This window comes from Babylonia areolata, chromosome 4 (assembly GCF_041734735.1).
Source record: "Babylonia areolata isolate BAREFJ2019XMU chromosome 4, ASM4173473v1, whole genome shotgun sequence".
Classification (NCBI taxonomy): domain Eukaryota; kingdom Metazoa; phylum Mollusca; class Gastropoda; order Neogastropoda; family Buccinidae; genus Babylonia; species Babylonia areolata.
In genome coordinates this window covers 37,225,461-37,232,960 of record NC_134879.1, presented here as the reverse complement: position 1 = coordinate 37,232,960, position 7,500 = coordinate 37,225,461, and the positions used below count along the sequence as shown (strand labels likewise).

The 7,500-nt window shown below is 44.5% G+C and overlaps 1 protein-coding gene across 1 annotated transcript in view; it reads right to left on the bottom strand.

Annotated features, from left to right (window-relative positions):
- The window catches only part of LOC143281136 (uncharacterized), a 404,535-nt gene that overhangs the window by 393,202 nt on the left and 3,833 nt on the right, over window positions 1-7,500 (bottom strand). Inside the window, exon 2 of the mRNA XM_076586132.1 lies at window positions 7,428-7,500. This exon is cut by the window's right edge and continues 473 nt beyond it. The gene's annotated coding sequence lies outside the window, so the exon portion shown is untranslated. The remainder of the gene's footprint in view (window positions 1-7,427) is intronic.

The following is a 7,500-nucleotide window of genomic DNA, read 5'->3' as shown; positions in this document are numbered from 1 at the left end:
CCTCCACCACTACCGATACCCCAGGCCCCCTTCGTCCTTTTCCCCCCCTGCCCCTCCCTGCACCCTCCCTCGCCCTCCCCCTCCCTCCCCCTTTCCCTCCTATTCGCTCCCCAACAAGCCTTTTTCTTCTATTCTACGATCCCTTGTCAAAAGAAGAGCCAGGCTGAAGTAAAAGATTTTTTTTAAAGGAACAAAAAAATATAAAATAAAATAAAAGGAAGAAAGTTCATTTTAAAATCTGCCCTGTTGTGATCGTCGGTGCTCGGTATTGTAACGTGATTGATCGTCCTTAGCTGACGTGTACACAGAAGCACAGAACATGGCACACAGAGAGGGGGGGGGGGGGTAGGGGGAGACAAGGGTGGAAGGAAGGAGGGAGAAGAGTGAGGGGGGGGGTATTTGGTCGGGGTGTGGGGGTGTTGTTCGGGGGAAAAATGGGCTTTTACGTCATTTAGTGCCATCGCAAACTGAACGTGAAAGGTTACCAATAAAGGATAGGGGGGCTGGGGGTGGGGGGAAGAGGGATGGTGGGGGGCGGGCGGGTGGGTGGGTGGGGGAATCATCAACCCAGTCTTCCCCAGCACACACACACACACACACACACACACACACACACACACATACACATGTCCCAAGGAAATAAGAAGAAGAACACACACACACACACACACACACACACACACACACACACACACACATACACACACATGTCCCAAGGAAATAACAAGAAGAACACACACACACACACACACACACACACACACACACACACACACACACACACACACACACACACACACACACACACACACACACCCCAAAGAAAGAAGAAGGAGGAAGGAGGAGAAGAAGGGGCGGTCTGTTCCTAATAATGGCCACTCTTTTCACTCTTCTCGTCCTTTTAAACATGGCCCTGTAGCACTCTCCCCGGCGGGCAAGAAAAGAAAAGAGAATTGAACTCCAGCCGCGAGAAGAACAGATGGAAAGCGGTAGGTAGAGAGGAAAAGGGGGACACCAAATGGAGAGGGCGGGAGGTGGATGACGGGGGACGGGCATGGGAGGCGGGTGGAGGTGGGGTGGGGTGGGGTGGGGGTGGGGGATTGGCGATGCTTTTTACGTCATTTAGCGCCACAGTAAATGATTGTGGTGGGGGGGGGGGAGGGAGGGGCTGGGGGGGGGGGGGCATAGACAAAAAGGACCATGAAGGGGCCATGTGTGTGTGTGTGTGTGTGTGTGTGTGTGTGTGTGTGTGTGTGTGCGTGCGTGTTTGTGCGTGCGTGTGCGTAATTGTGTAACCGTGAGTGTGTGCGCGCGCAGTTTCTAAAAAAATAACGTGTGTGTGTGTGTGTGTGTGTGTGTGTGTGTGTGTGTGTGTGCGTGCGCGTGCGTGCGTAATTGTGTACCCATGAGTGTATGCGCGCACACTTTCTAAAAAAAAAAATTAACCTAACAGTTCGTCACTTAAATGCATCCTTCAGCATCAGCCCTACAAAATGGACTTGAAAAGACGGGCCAAGCACATGTACGGTACAGAATAATTAAGAAAAGACAGAAATAATGGAGAAAAAAAAAGTTTGAGGATAAGTAAATAAACAAATAACTAAATGATACGTAAATGTGTACGACGACAAGCCCTTTCAACATCATCGCTCTAAAAACGATGTTTGAGAATTCGAAAAGAGAGCGCGTGTCAATAATGTAAGGAAAATAAGGGCCCAGGGTTTTGGGGTTTTTTTTTTTGTTGTTGTTGTTTTCTTAGTTTAATTCTCCCCCCTTAAATATATACGTCCTTCGTCAACACAGAATCGATAAAAAGGAGAACACATGGCGATTCAAAAAACTGGGGTGGAGAGAGACAGACAGACATTCAGACAGACAGACAGAGGCCAGCCAGCTAGCCAGACAGACAGACAGACAGATAGAGAAACAGAGAAAGACAAAACTAAACAGAATGACGAGCTATGTTAACGTTCTTTACTTCGCTGACAAGAGTGTATCAGTCCTGGCATGAATGAAAACAATAAGAAACAAACAGAAAATAATTTTAAAAAAAAATTTAATCGCCCAACCGAGAATGACTGAATAGATATACAGAAAAATAAATGAACAAACAGATATCCGTTCAAATTAATACATAGATGAATAAATCAATACATTCATATAAAGTCATAAACGAACAAGTAAATAAACAAACCATCAAACACATAAATAAACAAAAAAATAAGTCAATAAGCAAAATACATGGCCACACGAAGACATGAATGAATGAATGAATGAACAGAATAAACGAACAATTGAATAAGCAAACAAACAAACAAAAACAAAGAAATAAGTCAACAAATAGATGAATAAACAAAGGAATAAATAATCAAAGAAAGAAAGAAATAAGCAAGGAAACAAAAACAAAAAAACAACTATGAATACATAAATACAAACACGCAAAGATGGCAGTACAAAGTAAAAAAAATAATAATAAAAAAAACAATAAAAAAAAACGGGCAGCGTGATTTTCTCTTGGAAATGGGCCTAATTATTTTCATGTTCTTTCCCATAAAGATTGTTTTAAAGACATTTTAAGAGACAGAAAACTGTCTGCTGTTCTATCGTGAACCCAACGCCGTTCCTTCTCTCCCTCTCTCTTTGTCTCTCTCTCTCTCTCGCTCTCTGTCTCTCTCTCTATCTCTCTCGCTTCGTTCGTTCGTTCTCTCTCTCTAACACACACACACACACACACACAACACGCACGCGCGCGCGCGCACACACACGCACACAAACACACACACACTAACAAGTTTTTTACACATGCACACGCACACACACACAAATACACATAAATACATACAAAGAGACACATACATACACACTCATGAACTCATACAAACACATATGCAACGCACGCACACACACACAGGCACAAGCGCGCGCACGCACGCACACACACACACACACACACACACACACACTCATTCACTCACATAAAAACACACACACAGACACACACACATACACGCACAGACATAGACACACACAGACACACAGACACAGACACACACACACACACACACACACACTACCAATAAACTGTGACTGTGACAGGACAGACAACGGAGAAAACAATGTTCCTCCTAACTTCCATCCTGTCAGCTGCCCAGAGCTCCCACATCTTCCCGACAATTAGGGCAGGAAATAGAATACACACACGAGAAGAGCAGGGAATATTAAAAACACAAAAAAAAAGAGGGAATGAAAACACGAATTAATTCATCAAGATGCAAGAAAAGAAGGGAAAAAAAGAAATGAAACAAAAAACAAAACAAAAAACAAACAACAACAACAACAACAAAACAGCCAGGAAGGAGACAGACAGACAGACATACAGTCAGGCAAACAGTCAAATAAATAACTTTTCGTTTCCAGACAGATTGATAGACAGATCTACTATACACGGACCGATTAATTTAGAACATATTTCTTCTACTGCATGATGAATCAAGATGCCGAGTTTTATTACTTTCACGCTTTTTTTTTCTATGTGTGTGTGTGTGTGTGTGTGTGTTTGTTTTTAAGATCAGTATGTGTTGCTTTCTAACTTTTTAATTCAACCTTTATCATGTTCGACAAACCTTCCGATCGGAATAATTTACAGTCGTATTGAATTGAACTAACGGGCAGATAGACAGACAGACAGACAGACGGATAGATAGATAGATAGATGTAAAGACAGAATAATTATGTTGTTTTGATCAAACCTCAATAGGTTCTTATAAAGTTAGACAACTCGTACGCAAAGAGGGCTCGTTGTGATAAAGCAAAATATGTGTCGATTTGATCAAAACAACATATTTCGCTTCTAAAACTAAATGACATGTAATCGACAGACGAGAGGAAAGACAGAGAGACAGACAGGTGGACACATAACAGATAAACATACAGCACACAGAACTCACAACTAAAGGATTGGGTTTGCTTATTCTTCGATTCTGTCTTTCATAAAACTACAACCATCACAAAGAGCACACAAATATTTGTATTTGTATTTCTTTTTATCACAACAGATTTCTCTGTGTGAAATTCGGGCTGCTCCCCCAGGGAGAGCGCGTCGCTACACTACAGCGCCACCCACTTTTTTGTATTTTTTCCTGCGTGCATTTTTTTTTTCCCTATCGCAGTGGCTTTTTCTACAGAATTTTGTCAGGAACAACCCTTTTGTTGCCTTGGGTTCTTTTACGTGCGCTAAGTGCATGCTGCACACGGGACCTCGGTTTATCGTCTCATCCGAATGACTACCGTCCAGACCACCACTCAAGGTCTAGTGGAGGGGGAGAATACATCGGCGGCTGAGCCGTGATTCGAACCAGCGCGCTCAGATTCTCTCGCTTCCTAGGCGGACGCGTTACCTCCAGACCATCACTCCAAATACAATACAATACAATATATCTTTAATCCGATTGGAAATTGCGTGTGTGCATTCAAAGGCTCGTCGGTCATTCGCATCACACAGTTTCTCGACCCACACAGTCATGTCTAACATATATAATGAACATGACAAAGCGAGAAAGCGCAACTACATTTTTCTTCATCTGTAAAAATCCCGCCCTCACTCCTATCCTCTTCCCACCATCCTCCTCCCTCGCACTCTTACCCATCCCTTTACACCCCCCCCCCGCCCCCCAAGCCGCCTCCATCCTCCTCCAAGCCCCCCCCCCCCCCCCCCCCCCGGCCCCCCAACCCCACCTCATGTCTCTAACGGTAAGAAACCTGTCGGACATCCACACTAATTGCTGCAGAAAGCAATCCAAGTGTCTCAGTTCCATTCGATCCGACCCCCCCCCCCACCCCCACCCCCCTCCCCTACCCCCTCTCCCCCACCCTTACCCTTTCGTTAATCAAGAACCACCATTCGCCGTAACTTGTAGACCTCACAGCGCACGGCAACGAATTGCAACGTAATTAATCACTTGTGTTTCCCATTTCTTGCACAGAGACCAGGGGGAGAGAACGAGAGGGAGAGAGGATACAGACAGAGAGACAGAGAGAGAGAGAGAGAGAGAGAGAGAGAGACAGACAGACAGACAGACAGACAGAGGAGAGAGAGGAAGAGAGAGAGGGGGGTGTGTGATAGAAAGCAGAGAAAGAAAAATAATGAGGCGGGAGGGTGGGGGGAGGGAGAGAGTGGGGAAAGAGATACAGAGAGAGCGAAGAGAGAGATAGAACAAGAGAGAGAGACAGATTGAAAATAAAAGAGGAAAAGAGTGGGGAAAAAAGAGAAAAGGAGACAGAGAGAGACAGACAGACAGCGAAAGAGATAAAGAAAAAGACAGAGAGGGGGACAGTGAGAGGAAGAGAGAGACAGAGAAAGAGACAGAGAAAGAGAGAGACAGAAACATACACAGAGAGAGACATAAACAGACAGACAAAGAGATAGAGAGAGAGACAGAAACAGACAGATAGAGAAACAGAAAGAGAGACAGACAGACAGACAGACAAAGAGAGAGACAGAAACAAACAGAGAAAGAGAGAGACAGAAACAGACAGACAGAGAAAGAGAGAGACAGAAACAGACAGAGAAAGAGAGAGACAGAAACAGACAGACAGACAGAGAAAGAGAGAGACAGAAACAGACAGACAGACAGAGAAAGGGAGAGACAGAAACAGACAGACAGAGAAAGAGAGAGACAGAAACAGACAGACAGACAGAGAAAGAGAGAGACAGAAACAGACAGACAGACAGAGAAAGGGAGAGACAGAAACAAACAGACAGACAGAGAAAGGGAGAGACAGAAACAGAGAAAGAGAGAGACAGAAACAGACAGACAGAGAAAGAGAGAGACAGAAACAGAGAAAGAGAGAGACAGAAACAGACAGACAGAGAAAGGGAGAGACAGAAACAGAGAAAGAGAGAGACAGAAACAGAGAAAGAGAGAGACAGAAACAGACAGACAGAGAAAGGGAGAGACAGAAACAGACAGAGAAAGAGAGAGACAGAAACAGACAGAGAAATAGAGAGAGAAAGAGAGAGACAGAAACAGACAGACAGAGAAAGAGAGAGACAGAAACAAACCGGGAAAGAGAGAAAGACAGACAGATAGAGAAAGAGATAGACAGACAGAGAAAAAGAGAAACAGAGACAGATAGACAGACAGAACTCAGAACTGAAAACTTTTTTAATTTTTTTTTTATTTAAGGATTAAGATTTTGGGCATGGCCCATTCTTCTAACCTGTCCTTGCTAATCTACAGAGAAAGAGACAGACAGACAGATAAAGAAAGAGAGAGAGACAGAAACAGACAGATAGATAGACAGACAGAAATACTGCAAGGATGGGGGATTCGGAGGGGAGAGGGGGGGGGGGGGCAGTGTGAACTTGCAGAAGAAGGTACCATCTAATCTCACCGTCCCTATCCAGCCCCTCCCCCCCCCCCCCCGTGGTAGAAAAGGACCCCTGGTATTTTTTTTTCCACAGTGACTATTTTTGCTGGGACTAACCAGGTTAGGGGGAGAGAGAATGAACTCTCCACGTCTACAGTCGGAGACAACGGGACAATAAAGCGACTGTCGGAGGACTGGAAATCGAATTAGGACGGGGGCAAAACTCCTGAAGTGTAAAAGAAGAGAAGAGAGAGAGACGGAGAGAGAGAGGGGGTGAGGAGGGAGACGGAGAGAGAGAGAGAGGGAGGGAGACAGAGAGACAGAGACAGAGACAGACAGAAAGACAGAGACAGACAGACAAGCGAATAAACAAGCAGAGGTTATTTATTTGTCGTCCTCTTCATATGGAACTCTGCGGCTTGTGACATGTTTGAAAACAAACTACCGTTTGCATCGAAACAAAAACCAAAGCAGGCAATGGGATATCAATTAAGCAAACAAACCAGTTTCCGGACAAAGAAACAATCACACTGACAAAGACAGAAACAGAGCAAGATAGGAAGAGAGAGACAACTTGTTTATTGTCGAGGATGACAGATAAGCACTGTGGCAGGGTCTACACTACACAAAACTACATTATATATGTCATTGCATGCACTACACAGTGCTACTTAAAGTCATAGAATGCGAATACTATACTACATAAAGGCATTAGCATGGTAAAAATCACACACACACACACACACACACACACACACACACACACACACACACACAAACACACACACGCACGCACGCACGCACAAAAAGGCACAACCATGGTATCGACATTAAAAAAAAACCAGAACACACACATGCACACAATCTCTCTCTCTCTCTCTCTCTCTCTCTCTCTCTCTCTCTCTCTCTCTCTCTCTCTCTCGCACACGCACACTTACAGAGAGAGAGAGAGAGGGTGGTGGTGGTGGTGGTGAAGAGGCAGACAGAGAAGTAGAGACAGAGACACGACACGACACGACAAAGAGAAAAACAAAAACAAAAACAAAAACTCAGCTTACCAGAGCAATGAATGACCACAAAAAGTAGAGCCCGCTTTCTGCACCTTGCACACGGCTGTCTCGGCGTCACTTC